At 45.5% G+C, this 21714-nt stretch overlaps 1 protein-coding gene across 1 annotated transcript in view; it reads left to right on the top strand.

Moving 5' to 3' along the window:
- The window catches only part of LOC135917831 (uncharacterized), a 265446-nt gene that overhangs the window by 228716 nt on the left and 15016 nt on the right, over positions 1-21714 (top strand). The window lies entirely within an intron of this gene.

A 21714-nucleotide genomic window follows, 5' to 3' on the forward strand; every position in this document is an offset into this window, starting at 1 on the left:
AGGGGCCAAACATGGGCATGCGAGACTATGGTGGGGCCTCGACAGCGCCACAACTGTGCGGTGTGAATTACAAAAGTTCTCATTTAAGTCTGCAGCGCTCATAAAAACTGAGTAAAAAACACCTGTAACCTTTAAAACTTTATTGAAATTGAAAGGCTGTCGACAAAGAAAAAGAATGGTATTGAACGTATGACGAACGATCACTGATATATATTTTAGGATTTTATTGACAAATGACAAATGCATATAACATATAACTGAAACACTATTGAATTACTTCAATTTCAGAAATTGTTCTTTTATATTTCACAGCAGTGTAAATGTCTTAATTGAAAGAAATTGAAGGTTTTTAGGTTATCTTAAATATTGTACCAACTGTACTAAGCCAGTACAGATTATCCTGAACATTTCACTGAACTACAGCGGCAAAATACTGCGCAGAGAAGTGTCTTATTTTACTTTAGACGCAGCACTTGTCTAGTGCTTGCTTATTAGATGACCTCTGCAAATTTTAATCTAGCGGTATCTGAATTTCTAGTCTCGGTTGCCGTGCAGCACAAAGCACGCGTACCTACAGACTACATTCATCTACAATTTTAATTATATGCTCCAATTTGAACTCTAGATTGAATTTTAAGCAAATGTATATCCGAAGAAAACTTCCAGCTCCACTGACCTAGGCTAAGAATGCAGAAAGTGCTAGATTGGAACTCGCGCAGGTTGTCTCACATGAAAACACCACACAAGTGCTGCGTCTAAACAGAAATGAGAATTTCTCAACATAGTATACTTCAGCTGTACTTCATTCAAAAGTAAAAAAATTTTCCAACACTGCTCAATGGATTGGACACAATACTAAAATAAACTTACGATTACCTACCGAAACCAACACCGAATAGGAGAAGCGCCCTATTGGGGGACTCAAAAATTTCGACCACCCATGCACGTCAAAATAGGACCCTTTTTGCATTAGACCTAAACCAGAAAGTGGCTGTACAAATTTTGTGCTAACTAGCAGTATCCTAAAACAGGTTATCATACATATTCCGCTTATTCTCTAGCAGAACTTTGGCTTTCGTTCTTGCAGTGGACTTAAAATATTGCGGTACTATTGCATTGGTAGTTTTCTCGGTTGAAAAAACTTTTGGACAATTTCCAAAAGCTTTCTTTATTTTCCTATAACTGTTTGCCAATTCCCAGCCACCTCCGCTATCAGGGAAAAGGGGCAAACTATTTGTTTACAAAAATCACATAAATGCTTTCTTGGAACTGATTACAACCCGAGATACACTTGTACTTTGGATCGCTTGACTACGCATGAGCCGTGCCGTTCATGCCTTGAAGCTGACCGACTTAGCCGATTTACACTCCACCGTTCGGCAGAGGCGAACCTTGCTTAGCGTTGTGGTCGCCCGATCAAGGTTTAACATCTCATCACAGCAAGAGCGCATCCACGAGAATGTGGGATAGTGGGTCGACTTTCGGCGACGCCTCTCGGCGGCACAGAAGGCGAAGTTGTTGCAGAAGGTGAAGTTATAAAGGCGCATAACAACATTTTGCCGGGAGTGTTTGTGGTCCAATACTAACAATAATATATTCACTTTAAGGGTTCCTAGGTATGTGCTCATACAAATTGCTCTAAGTGAGAACTTAAGGAACGAATTCTGAATACGAAACCTGACGCTGCATTTTGCTGAACAATGCGCACACTTCTTGATCTTGGTTTATTCCTATGAAAATGACGTAAACGACCTCGTTGCGGGTAACGACGAAGGACACGTATTCACTGGTGTAGAGATTTTTTCAGAGTGCGTAAGGTGAGCTATACCTGAGAAAAGAGAAAAATGTATTTCAGTATGCATTTGCCAAGAAACTTCATTTCATTTCATTCATTTGTTTGAATAGACCGTATAAATACGGCGGCAAAATGTTGAATAAATTCTACTCAAGTCAGTACTTGGCGCTCATCAGCAAATGCTATAAAACGAATGCGTGCATGAACGAAAAAAAAATGTATGAGACCGCTGTGAAGCATGTTCCAACAAGAGGCAGCAACAAATCAGAAACTAGCAGTATGAAATGAAAGGAAGATTCAGGCTAACCGCTTTATTTAGGTATCAGAGCAATTAGGTGGTTGCATTATTCGCTAGAACGTGCGACCAGCGACGTACACGCAAACTGCCCTTCTAAAGAGAAAGCGCAGTCCACCGTATATTGTGCGTTGTATTCAAAATCAAGTGCAGAGTGGAAACGATAATATTTCTTTTATAGACGGTACAGGCTTGTATGGCGCAGTCGCAACACAACCAGAAAAAGGCAGTCAAACTCTATTCACCCCTGCTTCTTGGCGCGAGGACTGCGTGAGCGGCGTCGCGAAACTAGCAAGCAGCCAGCAAGTCTTACACGCAAGCCGACACTTTTAGTAAATTCTAGTCGAAGTTCTAATAATACGAAGTTATACTAGGCGTAATAGTCAGTCACCCCCCCCAGCCTCTCCACAATGCAAGTGCGAAAAGAATATCACTGCTGTTTCGACGTTCTGGGTGATTCAACAACACTAGCAAATTCACACTGTGGTATAAAGTTTGTAAACAGGGATAAGGTGCCTCAGAAACGCTGGCCAACGTTTCGATAGGAGGACCTATCTTCGTCAAACGCGGCCTCGTCATCCTCGGCATGTTAGATTTAAAGGCTCACTGCACTGACCCTTTAAAACTAACATGCCGAGGATGACGACGCCGCCTTTGACGAAGATAGGTCCTCGCTATCTAAACGTTGGCCAGCCTTTCTGAGGCACCTTATCCCTGTTTACAAACTTTATACCACAGTTAGCTATTCCATCTGTCGGCCCCTTTCTTGATTTAGCAAATTCACAGTATGAGCGAGAATGAAGAGCAGTGATTGGCGTCTGTGACAGCGCTTAGAAACGGCCGTCTGTGGCTCAAGCTCAATTGCCGCTGAACTGTGAGCTCTACCATCGATCTATGGCAAGCTTCTGGCGAGCGCGCTGCATTCCGCGCAACGCCCTCTTTACTCCTATTACTTTTTTAAGTTTCGAGTATGAGACGAGAAGGATTGTGCGTATTCTTTTGACACGTCGCCGTAATCGACGCCATAGTAATCTGGCCGTATTATTTAGCTTTCGCGCTTAACGTTATTCCTGGACTAGCGATCTTGTCTACAATACTAATGTTTGTGTAGACGATACTCGGGTTTTCGTTGTGGCGTCCAACAAGCTTATATGCTGTAGTTGGTGGTGGTAGTTGAGCTTATAGAAAATATTCGTCGACGATTACGATAAGCCTTAATGGGGAATTTGAGCGCAGCTGTAAGCGTATTTTCATTTCGCGATTGATTGGCTCGCGGACGATCTGTCTCGCGCGGTTTATTAAAGGCACAGCGAAGAGTGGTGTGATTGCCTCGCTAATCGGGAGATCGTGAGGGCCAGTGAGGTGGTGGCACGTGGGCACGATTCTCAGCAGCCATCGCAGACAGACCTTTGCTTATGCAGCGTTTTGGTTCCAGATGTGGTATCGGTGCACGCGCTCGCGGCACGCCATCGGTGAACAAACGATGGCGTGCTACTCTGGCACGTTCTCGCAGCGGCAGTCGCCTCAGAGCCTGCTTTACGCACCACCATATGCTTTTAGTCTGACTATTACGCTGTTCCCGACTACTCCTCTTTCCTCCTCGCAATCTCTTCGCTATCGCCGTCTTTTATCTCCCGCTGAGTGAACGCCCACGGTACTCGCTGCCGGTCCCGTCGTGGGAGACGCCCACTGTGCGCTGACGCGGGTGCTGCAGGACCTTTAATAATGTTTGTCCAATCCAATCTCTCTCTCGCTCCGCGTTTACTCTTTAATCCTTTACCGCGGTTGGTTGCTTGGTTACGCCGAGGAACGACGCCGACGCGCAACGCAGGAATTGTATTGCTCAAGGGTTACAAACCTAAATATATAAACATATTTCTGTGTGTCTGAAGTTTTGAATTTCGGCCTGTGTGTATCGGCTACCTTTTGTTGCAACGCTCTTCCATGTGACAGACTGGCGCATGTTGCGCGTTTATTTGTGTACTGTTGTGAAAACAATTTATGTTCATTCACTCAATACGAACGTACTGTTTCGCCACAGCACATTTTAGTTACGCAGTGAAGCCTGGAAGTGGATTGCGGTGAAGCATATTAAAAGAGGAGGGGGCTGCTATCACTCAGCCGAATATGTCCACCTAGGCGACCTGGTGCGCGCATTCTGGCAGAAGGCGGCAGGTGAGCAAGTGTATAAATAAAGAACTCTTATTATGTCTAGGGACAGAGACCACTTTCCACTGTTATTATGCTTCACCGACGTACATGCTGAGCCTACACCTCGAAACATTACATTATTGCGAGAAAGGTAACTTCAGAAAACCTTATTATGCAGCCTTTATATTGTAGCTTGCTACACCGCAATACATAATTAGAAATAAGCATCGTACAGTAAAGCATTGTGATATGATTTGCAATTGCATCTGTGCTTGTGGTAAGCTTCACTGACAAATTTTTCTAGTAATATCTTTCACCACATTCCAATTTCGTATTGCAGAGAAGCCTACTAAAGCTCATTTGCTATTATAGAACACATTATTCACCTTCAATACAGAAGCACAATGCAGATTCATGCCCATGCTTTTGCCTGACCTTCATATGCTCTTTGTGAATTGATTCGTTGTTCATAAGTTCAATGGCACTTTACTCTAAACTGGAGGGCTGAAGTTGATACGGAAGAACATCTTTAATAGCAGGAAAACATGTTGCCATGGTGGTTGCAGCATAGCTCCTTCTTTTTCTTCCAGGCAGCTTTTCCAAAAGAAGCTTCCATTGCAGTGTTTCGACCCTCTTTGAGCATAACATAGTGTAAAGATCAGGCGCTGATTGGAAACATCACCTAAGCTTTCTCAAGTAAGCTGCCTACAGTACAAGTTCATGCCTATTTATAGCAAAAAGCTATAGCCCGACCAGAAAAAATAAAAGAAGGAGATGGGTTGCAGCAATACTAAGTGTTAAATTGTGCTTGTGTTAAATGTGCGACGTGGCACTTTCGAAGCTCGCATCATTGCTGAAGGGACTGAGCCCGTCTGCCCTCTTTATGGATACATCATGATGATTTCGACTTTGAGTGGAATTGTTTCAGAGGTCGTAACATGGCAACAGTGTTGGGTTTTTAGAAGCAGAGAAGCTTTTCTTGGCCCACTGTCAATAATCTGTTCCTTCTCCAGTACCCCGGTGAATTGCCAACTTTTTGGACGCAATGTGCCCTACACGCATGAATGCATTTTTGGCTCTATTGCCCCTTGACTCAAGTTGGTTCTTGCTGATGTCACACAAGACGAAATTGGGAAGTATGGCGATGCACACTTACAGAGACTGTTGGTGCCAGTGAAACCAGATTATTAACGCGATAGCGTTAAGGAGCTCGTGTCGCAGAAAAGCCGGTGTCGTCGGCGTCGGGTGTCGGCGTCTGCGGCGTTGACCGTGAGCGATAAATCACGGCAGGCGCTTCATAAATAAAAAGCAACTTCCAAGATTGGCCCGGTGGGAATCGAACCCGGGTCTCCGGAGTGTGAGACGGAGACGCTACCACTCAGCCACGAGTTCGATGCTTTCAAGCGGTGCAAACGCGCCTCTAGTGAATGCGGTGTTGCCTTCGAAACGAGCCGTGGAAAGTTATACTGCGGTGTATATCGGTAATTATGAACATGTAACGTACAGAAGTCACAATTACACGAGTTGCGAAGTGCGTTTCCGCTGCATTTCTTCTGCGCTTTCCGCACACGCAGAGCCATCTTGCGGCAAACACAGAAGACCCCCTCCTCTCAATGTACGGCGCTGCCCCGACAGGAGGCGCGCCGCGCGCGCATTGGGACCGCTGCCAGGCGCGTCGCGGGACTCCCTCTCCCCTGACGACGCTTCGCCGTGCTCCCGGTTTAGATTACTATCTATCTCTCTGCCCGTGCCGATCACGACGTTTGGCTGGCGTAGATCGTTTCCCCTCCGAGACACCGAGTTCTTTGGTTCATTTCGTTCGCTCAGGCGCACGTTTCGTTGCCGCGCCGAACGCTGCGTTGCTCGACGCTCACCGCGTGATAGGTGGGCGCTAAGTCCGATGCGGGGCGCATCGTAAGTGATTGCTGTGCCGTAGCGCATTGTCTTATACCCCTTGGCGGGTCGACGGGAACGCTGTCGCGTCCCACTCTTGAAGGCGAAGCTTAAGCGTCCTCCAATTTTTTAGAGCTCCTGTTGTTTGTCCACTCCATGCTCGTCAGCTACAATGAGCAGTTCTTTGTCCAAACAGAAGGCATATGTAGTTGGTCATGCTTACCCTGCGCTCTAAGACTGGGCGTGGTATGACGGAGACCTGCCTGAGAACCTTAGCACAGTGTCTATATGTAAAAACCTTCTGATGTGTTGATGATTTCCTTTGTCCCACTTTGCTGGATGAAGCCAGCAACTCGGTCGACCAGATGTTCAACCGGCTTCCCATTAGTCTTCTCAGCGTCTCGGTTACCTGGGTGCTGCTCATAGATATCTGCTTTCTTGACCTTGCGCTGCACTTCAACCATGGGCACATCTGCTGAACATATAGAATGGGATCAAAAAAGAGCTATAAATCATGTTACACTAAACTCATGACATGTGCTACAAGGCCTTGAGGAACACCCTCATTTATTTATACCCGCATCATCCAGTGCGAAGCTTCGCATGATATCTGCGATGATAAACATCTGCTGGTTTTTCAGTGTTATTACTGTCCAGCTTGCTGAAACTATTCTGAGTTTCGAAAGGAAAAGACTGCTGCAGGACAAGAAGTGCATAAAGCAAGAGTCACTATAACCACACATGTCAGACAATATGAAGAAAGCCAATGAGTGGACATGCGATTTACCTCATATTCAACAATCGTGGCTCTCCTTTTGCAAGTGAGTAAAACTCAACTTGCTCCGAAGACACGGCCTGTGACAAACTATGTGCCAAATGCTGTGGCCCCTGCAAAGCTGAAGATGTGTACGAGATCCTGACACCCCAAAGCGGCTTCTACACTGGGCCATCAGGCTACAGTAAAAACAACTGCCGATACTAACATGCTAATAAGGTGAAAACGGAGAGAAATATTGCTATTCATTGGGCTCAGCTGCAGGTGCAAGCCACTCTTCCACCAGATGTGTTTTGTTCACAGGAGCTGGAGTTATTCAAATGCAGATAAAAACTATAACATTTGAAAGTGGTATAGTTTAAATATATTCTGCATAAGCAGTGCTACTTGCAGCGCTAGTACCATATAACCACAATTTATGGCTGCACAACCATGCAGGCACTGTTCTTTAATTATTAACTTCTATTTATTATATTCATAGCGGCCATACATTCCAAGAAAATATCATCCACATTGTGTGCAATATGGCTGAATGATGTCAACTATGATAGTTATTTCTTATCTGAAATGTAACAAAATAGCAAATATAGGCAACCATTTGTAATTCAAAAAGACAAAAACACGCAGTGCACGAGACAAGAGACAGACTTCCTTTTATTGGAAAAAATGTCACATGTGTCATATTCCCCCGGCACTGAGTAGCGAACTTTCAAGCTTGGGTTACAGAGGCAAAACTTAGCAAAGTGCTACAATCATATTTAAATGTAAAACGGCCTTGCACACAATAAACGACATCATATTGTACTGAATCAAAGGACAAGACTCCATTCAAGAACACTCTACGGCACCACATGCTTGACATGGAGTACAAGATGTTAACACGCCCTCCCCATAAAAATGCAAAACCAAAAAACACGAAAAATACGCCTTAACAGGCACTGTGCTGAGTTCGAAACCAAGAAAAAACAACCCAAAAAAGGTTTCACTAAGTCTTTCAATGAATAAAATTATCAAACTGTCTGAGCTTGGACAGTTGAAAAGGAAGGAAAGAAAACCCAATAGCAGGACCGCAGAAAATGTTAGCAAACAAACATACCCTGCTCACAAAGGTTACCTGACCTTGCACAATAATTGTGCACAAGCTTTTTTGTTTACACTGGCTTAGCGGACAGGGAGAAATTGCCATTAGAACACCACGTGTATGTATTGCTGATGCGCGAAAAGCCACTGCCTTCTTACGTTTATTTTTTCTCTACCACCATTCACGAATATTTAAGCGTCTAAAAAGCACTGCTAACATTCTTCTGCAAAACACATACTTGGGCAACTTGTGGCATAAAAAAAATTGCAGTTTTACTCATAATGCGAAACAGTGATGCAATAGTTGGTGAAATGTGCGCAGGAAGCTTGCTTCATGCGGTGTTTGTTGAAGTGTACACTTGCCAATGCAAGTCAGTAATCTCCTTTAAGAAAGTAAAGTAAGTATGAGTCGCGTTTATTTGTGGGAGCTGTGCTTCCCAGGGTTGAAGTGAAAAAACTCGGCTTTTCTTCCTTCTCTTTCATATACGGACTTCACCACCGGTCTCCACCAAAACAACCGGTAGCTTCTTACTGCTCAATCCCTTTATGTTTTCTGAAATCTATGCTTGAGCTTTCCATTACTTGGTCTTGCGCTTTGCTTGAGGAAAACAAGACGCGAGAAGCCACATCCAGTAAATCTGAGAGGACAAGCACTAGAAGAAGATTAATGAAGCATATGCACCCAATCACTCTCATTACATGTAAGAAGAAAAGTTAACATAGGGCTGCCTTCACAAGTGAGAAGGTGATATGTCAGAACTCGAAGGCGTGGACGCCAGCTCTATATACAGTACGCAGAAATTGACCAGGTGTTAGCCAATCATGGCACCTGTTGGCTAGACCGCGCTCTACAGGATCTGTATTCACTATGACTGTACCTACAGCAGAGTGGCTGAAATGTAGAATTGTGGACTGCCAATTTCTCGATCGTAAGTTCTAATCCTCGCAGCACAATGAGAACTTTATTAGCAATATTCTAGCAAGAAATATGGGAATTCCAGTGACTATACCAGTAGACATCAGGACAACCTGGGGAGTTAGCCCATAGCAGCTATTGCTGTAAAAGAGGCTGAGACAAGGAGAAGAGTTGAGAAAGGCACACTACATGCCTTTGTTCTACTAGTGCTCCACTAGTGTGGTGATACAGGTAATTATCTCAAATGAGTTCAAGGAGCAAGAATTTACCCCAGAAAATATATTACGCTTGAGAGTTGTGTCTAGTTGCGCAATTTTGCCTATGGAGCTTTATCTAACCCTGTGCACACTTGCCTAATGCACATGAGTGGCATCCTGAAAAAATATGAGCTTTTGATATTGGTTTGGAGAACATTAATTTCTTTTGGCCTAACAATATATATACATACTGCGCATACTTGTATAAGGTATACCTTTTGTCCAACTGTTAAGTCACCTTCTTAATTTATCCGCGAATCACTACTGAAATCAAGTGTGCTGGTGCGGGTTTTACCTGTATTTCCACCTGTGCAGTTGGTAAAATATTTGGCTGTTTACTGTAAATTCATATTTCAAACGGTCGATCGCATAAGAGGGTTTGGCACCCCTGGCAACCCTAATGCCTTGGAAGGCTTCACGAAAGGCCACCAGCACTGCCTCTTTGCAGATTATGCTGAACATCCTTCTTGGTCCGACTGTGACTAAGAACCCATATATATTTCCTCTGAAGCTGCTGGTGTTGGCGATGCTTTCATGCAGATAGAGGCTATTGTCGCATATGTCAACCTCAGGCCAGAAACCAATCTGGCACAGGTGGATATAGTCTTGTCTTTCCCAGATGGTGGTTAAGCCTCGCGAGGCGCATTCTTTCAGGGAGTTTGCACACTGTCAATGTGAGTGAAACTTACATTGCCGACATACACCAGACATGCTGTGTGCCAATGACTGCGTTATTTACCGCGCAGTCAATACCATCACTGACCAAATAACTCATCAATCTGACCTTAACCGGGTACAAGAATGGTGTACTGTTTGGCTGATGACACTCGACTCTAATAAATGCAAACTTTTCTCATTTACCCGTTGTCATCACCCTCTTCGCTTTTCTTATCGGATTAATGACGTCAGCGGGGAATCAGTGGAATCCTACAGACACCTAGGTATCACCTTGACTAACGATCTAACCTGGAATGTGCATGTTACTAATGTTATTTCATCGGCTAACAAAACATTGGGATTTCTAAGGCGTCACCTTCGCCTCGCTCCATTGCATGTAAAACTGCTAGCCTATAGATCATTGGTAAGAAAGAAACTCGAATACACATCTGCCATCTGGGATCCGCATCAAGCATATCTCGCCAATACCCCAAGCGGAGGCGGACATCTGTTAAAAGGTGGAGATATCGATAGCACATAAGCAGGATGAGTCGCAAGGTTGCTTTTTCTGTTACCAACGAAGTGGCGGCTGCAGATACTTGAGTTTTTGCTTGGTTACCACGGTCCTCCTTCAGGGCTACGCAACACAATTACAGAAGAACAAAATTTTCGCACTTTCTCATGAGAGCCGCTGTGTTGTGGGGAATGCAAGTAATCCGATTACCCAACAGGTTGAACGGCCCCTATCCAGCGCTCTCGCCTTTCCCCTTCATACGATCGCGATGGAAATCGGTAAAACCGAACGCTATTATTCCGTCCTTCACGTTCATGGCAATTTACAACACAACAGTAGCATGGATGGCGGCATTTCTTGGTAGGGCGCGGAGCTATCGAGGTTGCCGTCGTTTCCGCCATCAGTCAGAAGAGTGAGCCAGCAAGCGCTCTATGGCAGTTCAGCGGCGCGTCCGACTAGCGTAGAAATCCATAGCTCTCTGTCTGGGTGTTAAATGAGCAAAACATTCGCAATATGGACGAAAATCTTGTTAAATCGTTGTTTCGCAGTCGCTAGCTGCATAGGCAAGTTAACAAGGGAGTCGGGCTTCGCACTGCTCAATTACTGCCTTTTCGCACCGGCAGGTGGCGCTACGCGTCTTTCAAAAGTTCAGAGTCTGACGTCCATAGGGATGGTTTGTTGAAATATTTTTCCAATGTGACAAAAAGCAACGCTACATAGATCTTGTTGACCTTACGCTCCCTACACCACACTACCGTCCAACGCATTCAGGAGCGCCAGGAAAAGATATGCTCAAAATGAATATAAAACACCCGTTGCCCTTGTTAAGATTTGAAAAAGTTCGCGCCGTATGCAGTTTCCCTGTGCCACGTTCTGCTTCTGACGTGCGCTACTTCATGGACCTGTGTTCTTACTTTCGCCGTTTCGTGCAAAACTTCGCCGACGTTGCTCGGCCCCTGACAGGGGGGGGGGGGTTAGATATTTTAATGATTGGCAAATGTAGAGAGGTAGGCCGGATAATGGAGAATCTGGCCTGCTACTCTACGTAAGGGAAGGGGAAGAGGGGAAGAAAAAGGGTCACAATGGGGGATGATAATGGGAGGAAAGAAGTGAAGGACAAATTACACAACTGGTATCACAGGCGTGAGTCCAGGCCCGTGTCACCTAGGAAACGTGAAAGTGCACGCATTGTCTCTGTCGTCTGCCAACTCTGTGGCCATGCGCCTAGCAAGAGGTCCTCCGACAGTGGTCCATTTTGTAAATGTCTCAATGTATCTGCCATTGTCAGTCTTTCGCGCGCAACTCAGGGCACACCACGAGCACATGTTCTACAGTCTCTTCAGCGCCCCACACTGAACAGTCCGGGGAGTCTGTCCATCCAATAATGTGCAAATATTTGCGCGTGAAGGCTACGCCTAATCGCAGTCTGTGTATCAGGCATGTATGAGGGCATGGAATTCCACGCAGAGTAGGAAATTTCATATCGGGATCCAGCCTTTTAAGGTGGACGTGACGAGCGTCTGGCTGGGCCTAGTATCTTCTCGTTGCACTCCTCATTAATTCCGACAGGAGGCATGTGATGTCCGGTCTGGAGAATAGCGCTACAGTTCGCAAGCCATTGCTGAGGGCGCGTCTTGCTGCAGCATCGGCCTTCTCATTACCGTTGAGCCCACAGTGTCCCGGGATGCATTGGAACACTATGCAGTGGTGCTTTTCTTGAGCGCATGAAAGTAGCTCGGTGATCTGCAGTGCCAGAACCTGATATGCGGTGTGGCGCAGGAAGCATCTCAAAATTTGCAGCGCGGGTTTTGAGTCCGTGAAAATGCACCACTCTTGAGGTCTTTCCCCGCAGATGTGGCGAATCGCTTCCCGAATAGCCACAAGTTCTGGAGCGGTTGATGTAGAGTTATGGTCTAGTATGAAACCTCGAGTCATCTGTTGGGCTAGTATCACCACAGCTGCTGTTGATGCCTTTGGAGACGCGGACAGAACTTCTAATGAAGAACACGCAATTCTCATGGGGACGGGAGCAGGCTCACGCGTTCACCGCTCTCATCGGATTTCTGACCAACCCTTCCATACTTGCCCATTTTGATCCAACTGCACCACCGAAGTCCACACACACGCAAGCGGCCATGGCATCGGCGCTGTGCTCGCCCAACAATACAATGGTATCGAGTGCGCAATAGCCTACGCTAGCCGCCTGCTGTCACCTGCCGTGAGAAATTACTCCATCCCCGAGCGAGAGTGTTTGGCTTCACTCTGGGCTGTCGCCAAATGCCGGCCATATTTGTACGACCGCACGTTTTTGGTCGTTATACAGACCACCCCGCACTCTACTGGCCATCTTCCCTCCGGGACCCGACAGGACGGCTTGGTCGCTGGGCTTTGTGGCTCCAGGAATTTTCGTTTGTTGTCAACTATAAGTCTGGGCGTCTGCACAAGGACGCTGACTGCCTGTCTCGTCAGCCTGTGGACCCCCCTGATCCTACTGCGCATGATCCGGTAACCTGCGTGATGGCTTTTACTGACATGACCGAGATGCGCGCTGAACAACCACGCGACCAATGCTTACAGTCCATTATCCTAAGAGTTTATTCTGGCAGCACTGACGCTCCGAGCCACATGTTCGTTCAGCACGACGGCATCCTCTATCGCCGCAATATTAACCCTGATGGCTATGAGTTGCTTTTTGTCATTCCTCGTCATCTGCCACCCGTCGCTCTCGAACAACTTCACGGTGTACCGACAGCGGGGCACCTTGGCATTTTGCTTACATACGACCGCGTACGGCGCCGGTTCTTCTAGCCGGGTCTCTAGCACTCCGTGCGTCGTTATGTCGCAACTAGGGAATTGTGTCAGCGCCGGACGAAACATTCCCGGCCACCTGTCAGACGACTCCATCCAATTGGAATTCCCTCTCAACCGTTCTTTCGCGTAGTCCTTGACCTCCTTGGCCCTTTTCCGACGACGACTAGAGGGAATAAGTGGATCGCCGTCGCTACTAATCATGCGACACGCTACGCCATAACAAAGGCGTTGCCAACTATTTGCGCAACAGACGTCACCGATTTTCACCTGAACGACGTCATTATCCAGCACGGTGCCTCTCGGCAGTAACAGACCACGGCCGCTCCTTCTGGTCTCGAGTTGCCGACGACCTCCTCCGCTCTTGTGCCACTGAGGACAAACTGTCCACCGTCAACCACACGCTAACAAACGGTCTTATGGAACGTCTCAATCGAACAATCATAGAGATGCTGTCGATGTACGTCTCCAACGATCATCTCGACTGGGACGCCACGCTGGCCTACGTGACGTGCACGTATATCTCGTTATGACATGTCATCACGGGATATTCACTCTTTTATCTTGTGTATGGTCACGACCCTACACTGCCGTTTGACCCTATCCTCCCATCTGTGTCACGTGCTGCAGCTGAGTAGGCTGGTGAAATCAGACTGATTCTTTATATATATTGTAAATACAACCTTCTATACTGCCAATATCCCCGTAACAATATTATCAGGGGCCAGTACAATCCGCTACGCCGTTAGCACAGGCGCACAACTTAGCGAGCTGTACCAACCTTTCATCTAGGCTACCTCGGTACGTCTGAACCTCATCCCTGCACACTGCTGCTTATATGATGTCGGAGTAGAGGCTACATTGCTTCACGCGCGAATCGTTGAGCGACCAGGGCCGGTAGTTTGTAGCGATGCCTTTTCAGATTCTATGCTTTTTCACGCTTTTCGAGCTTGGCCAGTGGTCAGAGCGACGGTCTGCCCATATTATCAACGGGACCGGACGGCCGTGTGTGGTGGATGATAAGAATAGCATAGAATAAGGCATAAGGCATCGCTACAAAATAGCGGCCCAGATCATGCTATGGACATCAGCGTAATTTTTTCCGACAAACCTGTAGGCCAGTCATAGTCCACCGCATCGCCACCTGTAATGCAAGTTCGTGACTCTCCAGGTGTACTCCTGCCTGCTGCTTGCTATACCCGGCCCTATGCAGTAGTCATCGTTGATTCGACAATGACAGCAACGCGAGCGTCTTCGACGCATGCTAGCCTTGTGTGCCTCGCATTCGGAGGCTACAGTACAGTTTTGACTACGATCGCTTACACAGATAACCTCTTCGTGCATCAACCACTCGCAATGTCTTTTCACGGCATTGCTGTCTAGAAATCGCCACAGCAGGTTGTTTGCGTAGCTCGACGTTGTCCATATGAGACGGGCTGCAACGGCCCACGCGTGCGTGTTTTCTTTCAGTGCAAATTGGTGTGCCAGGCTTTGTTCCCCCAGTACTACGTCAAGTATACTCCCTCATGTCCAAAAAGTATATACATGGCGTCTCTTAATCCGTGGCATTCTTGTAGCCCTGAACATACAAATTTTAGTGATGCGCCCATGGACGCGTATTCGGTTGAAACCAACACTGTGATACGTAAACCAGCTGTCACGTGAACTTTAATTAATGGATGCGTACATGCAAATGAACAGCACAAATCTGCTTGCTGTAAACGTGTGCTTTAATCTTGCGTGTAAAGCTGGAACCGCATGGCGCGTTTTTCGCGAGCGAAAAACGCGACGGGCGGCAAACGCCCGCATTGCCGCCGACGCGCGAGCACCCGTACGAAAAAAAGGAGCGGCGCTTTCGCGCCGCGTTTTCCGGGTTGCCAGACAACATAACTCTCAACGACATGTATTGTCTCTGTTACCGCATATATAATATGCCCTTAAACTTACAGAACACTACAATAAAAATAATCTGAGTGTAATTAGACAGCGACATTTCTTTCCGAAGTGTATTTATGAAGCTTAATTTCAAGCAGCAATATTGTGTACGAAACTGCGACTATGTACCTTCCGCATGCTGAGAAGCCGCTGCTTGTTTACAACTTCACATATAAAAAGGAGGGTCGGCCGCTACTACCGAGCAGAAGATGCGATTGCTACTATTAAGGGGGATGCGGATACTGAAGCAAGAAAAAATGCGGGTCAGGAGGTACATGTGGGTGCGGCCTGCCTGTTTGAGAAGAGAGCGACCACCATACACTGGTAATATTATTAGCAAATTGTCTTGCCAGTATTAGCGATGAGACACAACGCTTCTCCACTTTAGTTATTAGGGCCCCGTTGAAGGTTGCTTTGTTCATTTTAGGTGAACACGATGCGCGAACCAACACGATGCGCGAACGAAATCACGGTAGCACATGTTTTCCTCGACGCGCGCGCCCGTTCTGCCGAGATAAAAAAATTCCGCCAAGGAGGTTCCGTCGAGATGCGCAGAGAGTAGGGCCATCTGCTGGCAAAGAAAGAACCAAAATGCCACGTGACCAAATGCCACGTGACTTACCTGAACTCTGATTGGTGGACGCGCGCGCGCGACGCGTTTTTTTCTACTCTGAGCAGCTGCACGCGGCGGCGCGATTTCGTGATGGATCCTGCTGGGCACGCGTCAAAATGACGCGCGCGTCCCACCATCCGCGCGTCAATCGCGCGTGAAATCGCGTCATGCGGTTCCGCCTTCAGAGTTCTCGTGTCATTTCTTAGCGCGCAGCGCATAAGGAGGGGGGCTCTGAAAGGAATGACGAAGCAGGTGCAACCTAGAATGCACTCTTTATCACGCCCGGGCTGGTCGGCGCAACCTCTGCCCCGCATCGTCTTCGCCTTCCGAAATAAATGTAGGAACGAGGGCACAGCTTGCGGGCCGCTGTGGCGTCTTCCTAGATGGCTATTCAAACAAAAATTAAATTATGGGGTTTTACGTGCCAAAACCACTTTCTGATTATGAGGCACGCCGTAGTGGAAGACCCCGGAAATTTCGACCACCCGGGGTTCTTTAACGTGCACCTAAATCTAAGTACATGGGTGTTTTCACCCCCATCGAAATGCGGCCGCCGTGGCCGGGATTTGATCCCGCGACCTCGTGCTCAGTTTTAACACCATAGCCACTGAGCAACCACGGCGGGTTCCAGATGGCTATTAGGTAGAGCGCAATGTCACCCATACATTGTTTATTTTTTTACCGTTGAACCCACCACCTTTTTTTCATCAAGTTAGCGTGATAAATTAAGCTATTGCACATGTATCTTCGTTTTCCCAGGTTTATGCAACAGATGGACTTGACGCGTGGTGGATGGCTGTGCTCGTTACTATTGCTGCGCTTTAAGTGTGGCTTCTCACAAGATCGCCCAATAATGTGGTAAATTTTATATGTGTATGCATTTATATGCATACCCAACGAGGAAAACCGTCCGTCCGTCACGTAAGGCGATCGCTTTCGAGATAAGGCCCACCGTAGTGAACAAATTCGCCTTCGCGCGGCCTCTCGCTTCAATCGTAACCAAGCGGCGACAACATAGCGCCCACGAAGCTGTCAGCATCCGCCGTGCTCTTTCCCATCGCACATATCATTCAAGATAGGGACTGCACGGCCGTGACATACGCAGTCGCTGCCGGAGTAGAGAACCCCCTTGTTTCCCTCCCCGTACTTAGAGCATTGCACACGATGGAGGAAGACGGTGCGCTACTTCCCGGCTTCGCTTTTGCGCAGCCGCCGCTGACCTACAGTCCGTCACGGTTGATAATAGACTGACGCGGATGGGTGAGGCTCTAAAGAACGATAACGGCTTTTAATGATCCCAACGTCACCAGCGCACCTGCGCCGCCGCCGGCAGTAGTTTTCTTGCCTCCTCCGTTATCTTGCGCCGGCTTGTGCAGCAGTACGTGTCGCTAATGAGCTGTCGTCCACACTTGTCGGATCATGTTGCATGACATTATTAATGATGCCGGGCTGCCTGGTGATTAGCACATGGCCGAATGCTTCAGCATACTTATATAATTCCCAGAGGAGTTTCTTGGTGAATTTTTTACTTTCACATCTGATCGTGCTCAATCCATGACAGTGAATACAACTTGATATCATTACAATAAAGAGTAATTATTCTACTAGCTGCAGTTCTTTAGCCCTACGCCAACCGGTGCGACTGCTATAGCACTGCATAAGACGACTTTGCCTTGAAGGGAGGGATACTGCGCATAGGTGACATCGTTTGTTTTTGAGAATACGGCATTGGCGAACATTCAAGAGTGTACAGAAGTTTTTTTTACGATTACCTTGTTTTCGGATATAGCCGCAAATATACCTGTTTTGTTTGTTTTGTTCATGTAAAATATTTAGAGGAGTATTTTCAAGCGTGAAAAAAATTATCTGTTACTTTTTAATCTGTTACCCCTATTATATTGAAACGATGAGAATATTTTCAAAATTAAGTGACCATAAAACATGCGTAACACGTTTTTTTTTCTTTCTTTTATTTACTGAATCGTACTTTTGATGTACAATTTGAAAACTAAAAGAAGGAGAAAAGTGAGAGGGCTATGGCGAGCGGCTACCGGTAAGACTCGATGTTAAGCTCCCTAGGGCGTTGTTGAGAAGAGCGTAGTGCAGCGCAAGATGGGCGAAGATGGCTATATACGATATGGCGCCAGAGTAGCACGCGTCGTCTGCATGTAAACAAAGCGCGCTACTAACAGCGTTCTCTTCTTAATATAAACTGCGTACCTATATAATCATACAAGACATTGACACGTAACTTGAAAACACATATACAGCTGCGCTCAAATTTCGCATTAGGGAGCATCATAATCTTCGGTGAATATTTATTTTTTTCATTGGGAGACATCGGAGGCTTCTTCGCCGAGATACGCTGGAGAAGCGTGGGTCTGGTTAATGAATGTGCGTGGATGACATTCATATTCTAGCGGAGGTTCAAGAGGGAGCAATAGAACGAAACGAGGAAGGAAATACAGGGCCATCAAGCACACTGAGTCCAGTTTACTACGCTACACGTGGGAAGTAGGATGCTCAAAAAGAGTGCAACTTCCTGCAGATGTGGAAAGGCGCGAATGAGCACGAACGTAATGAAGCATATTTCAGACTACTGCTTATGACGAAACGTTTAGATTCCCAGTTTTATTTAAACATTCGGTAGACTGGCGTAGAAAGATTTTTACAAATTTTCCTACCAACTACTCTTTGCTGAGGCCCGCAATGTTTTCTAACGTATATTTGCTTTGTTGTGCGCGCCATGCATTGTGTGCGTAATGTATATCTTTATATTTGCCACTGATATTATCACTTTCCTTCCATCACTGCGTGCTTTCATATAAGATATCTTACGGTATTTTGTATTCATCATTTTTGTCCTGTATTGTGTCTTTTTTTCCGATACAGCAGCAGGCGTTCGGCCTAAAAACAAATACAATAACCCTAATAATTATAATACAATTTTATGCTTTCTTTACATTACAGCTGACTGCTCTCCACTCTACCTCAGTACGCATGGAAAACCTGTCTGTGATGTATTTTGATCGCCAAGTGCTTGTTTCTTTGAAAAAAGAACTCTATGGAGTGCTCTCTATAGCTAACATGATACAAAAATAAGTTAACTCGAGAATAAATAACAGAATGCATAAATCGAACAGATTGTAACTTTAAAGAACTCTTTACAGCAACTTATTGAAAATGCGTAGTGTAAGCCTTTTATTGCATTATTGTTTGGTGTTTTGGTGAGTCACGGCGCGAGGCACTCAATAATCAGCAGGTTTCGGGCATACTCCAAGGGGAAAAAATACAGTTTATTACAGCGTATATAATTTAATGGGTATAGGACAAAAATACAGCACATGAATTCTATAAAATTCCCTTTATTGGCACATATTTGGGTAGAGCACACAATCCAAGAGTCCTTTCGTCAATTTCTTAGAATATTTCGGAAAATTCGAAAACAAAAATGCACCTATGCTTTTTTCGTAAGGCATTTACACCTGTACAGTCCAAAGTACTTATGAAGTAGGACTGCTGCTGAGTTGAAATATTGTCTTTCGAGTTAAATCAATGCAGTATCAAAGGAACATCTATTCCGAGAACCTTTGTGATTTACTGGGAGCGAGGAAGATGTCGTTAGTTTAGACTTCTTGTATGGCTTATGCGTCTTCTGAAGCTTCGCTATAAATTAATCGTTTATATCCACGTCGTCTACGAAATATTGAGCTGCGTCTGTCGTAATATATCTCATAAGATAAAGATGAAAAAATTTGTAAATGAGTTTTGCATTCAAGATTCTCGCGAAGGAAACTTTGGTAACTACAGAGGCTTACAAAAACAACATATCAATCTGTTGATCATATCCTCATGAGCAATAATCAGGGGCGATATATAAAATGTTAAGTATCCACCATTGCCGTCTCTAACGCTGTAGCTGTTAATGTCCTGAGAGGTGGTGCATACATCCACATGGAGAACAGGTCATGAATCGGGTAGGTAATTAGGTGGATAAAAAAAAACCAAGGGAATTAAGAATTTGAACGTTGTAACTTAGAAATTAATATATTTCTGAGAGAAAGAAAGCAGTCACAAGAACACCATGAATTCAAATAAAAATCGAATAACAGGTTACTCTATAAACACATAGAAGAAAACTACGTTGGGGAGGGGTACGATTAATCTAGCATGGTAACCGATTAGATTAGACCTGGTAATTTGAGATTGCCAAGCAAACATTTTTGTGGCTGAAGACAGTAATACCGGCTCTTAAGTATGGGATTCCAGGCACCGATAAATCTACCCGATAGTACGAAATGGAATTTCGAGTATATTGTTTTTATTACATGAACACGCCTATGAGACAACAGAATAGGTATATTGTCTCCGCTTCGCTGAATGAGCATAGTTGTGAGTGGACCAGACGAGACCTGTGTAGATAAACATTTCATGTAGGTATACGACAGCGTACCCTCGTGATGGACACTTCAGCTTTTCGCAATGCAGGCCACTCACGCTTGGGCGTCGCATTCACCACTGTATATACGTTTTTGAATGGAATGGCTGATTGCGTGGAGTGCAATGCCCGTGGTATCGAGGAAACTATAGAATATCTACTGCGCTACTTCCCTTTTTTTGAATATGAAAGACATGACCTCTGCACAGCTCTCAATCATTTAGATAGAAACCCGTTCACATTGAACAAGATCTTAGCACCACGGCCTCGCATATCGCAGGTACAAAAACCCACGAAAGCACTGCTGCGATGTTTGAAAGCTGCCCGATTGAGTCACCGTCTCTGATCCGGACTTAGTGGCAGAATGATATCCCCAGTGGACTTTGTCTTGTTCTTTTAATCTTTCCATCCCCTATTCCCAGTGGAGGGTAGCCAACCGGGCTCAGTCCTGGTTAACTTCCCTACCTTTAATTTATTATTTGCTCTCTCTCTCTCTCTCCCTCTCTCAAATTTTCGTGTTTTGCAACAAATATCTTTGCCAAGAATATAGAAGACGTACGTAATCCACAAAATTAGTTCTTGCTGAGCCTGACAGTACCTGCATATGGCACTCTTGCAAAATCTAGCATTAGCAGCATGTGCAGTAAAAGGACAATACACGACAATCGGGCCGCTTATCGATGCCTTGGCTGGAGGATCTGCAATTTCGTTTACCATTAGTCCTTGAGGGCAAGGCACCTAAATTGACCGCACATTTCTAAAGTATCCAGGAAACAATCAATGTAAACGGCCTCGTTACACTGGAGTCTCGAGACGTAATAAGGGGTGAGAAAAATTATTACGAACATGGGACAATCATGGCGGATGTAACTCGTGGGCTTAATTTGCGTAGAGCTGGCATCACTGGCACTGATTCGGCCAGAAAGTTTAGTATAAAATCTGGTAGCCCAAGAGAAACTGTTCAATCAAGAATTGGGGAAAATATACCTACACCTGACTTTTCTTTACATTGCGAAACATCTGTGGCAATTAAGTTGTTTATTTTAAGGCTCTGCAGATCATGTTGTAATAAACCGTCTATAATATAATGTGGAAGCAATATTAAATTATGAGGGAAAGTGTAGATTGTCTTTATTAGGAAAAATGTCATAAACTGTTTTATAGTCACAGGTTGTATGTGTGGGCTCCAGTTTACAAACGTGTTATAAATCACTCCAAGGTGTTTTGTAGGCTCTACCTGTGGCATCTATTGAATAGTGTAAGACAATGAGATGTGCACTAGGCCATGCATGGAAAAAGGAAGAATGACACATTTCCTGGCGTTGAGTCAAAACTCATTCATACCTAACCACCCCTCAAGGGCACAAAAGTAACTTTGTAGTCGTCGATATAGCGTGGGGATGTCACTTGCAGATACGAAAAAGTGCAATATTGTTTGCATAAACATGGGGGCAGCTGGGCTCATAAGAACACTAGAGAACACCACAGAAAGGACGGCGTTTTGCGGTACTCCTCTCGTTTGCTTATACCTAGAATAAGCAAAGCCGCTTTTGTTGCAATATAATTCTCTTTCAAATAAAAATGAGT

The sequence above is a fragment of the Dermacentor albipictus genome, chromosome 3 (genome assembly GCF_038994185.2).
Source record: "Dermacentor albipictus isolate Rhodes 1998 colony chromosome 3, USDA_Dalb.pri_finalv2, whole genome shotgun sequence".
NCBI lineage: Eukaryota > Metazoa > Arthropoda > Arachnida > Ixodida > Ixodidae > Dermacentor > Dermacentor albipictus.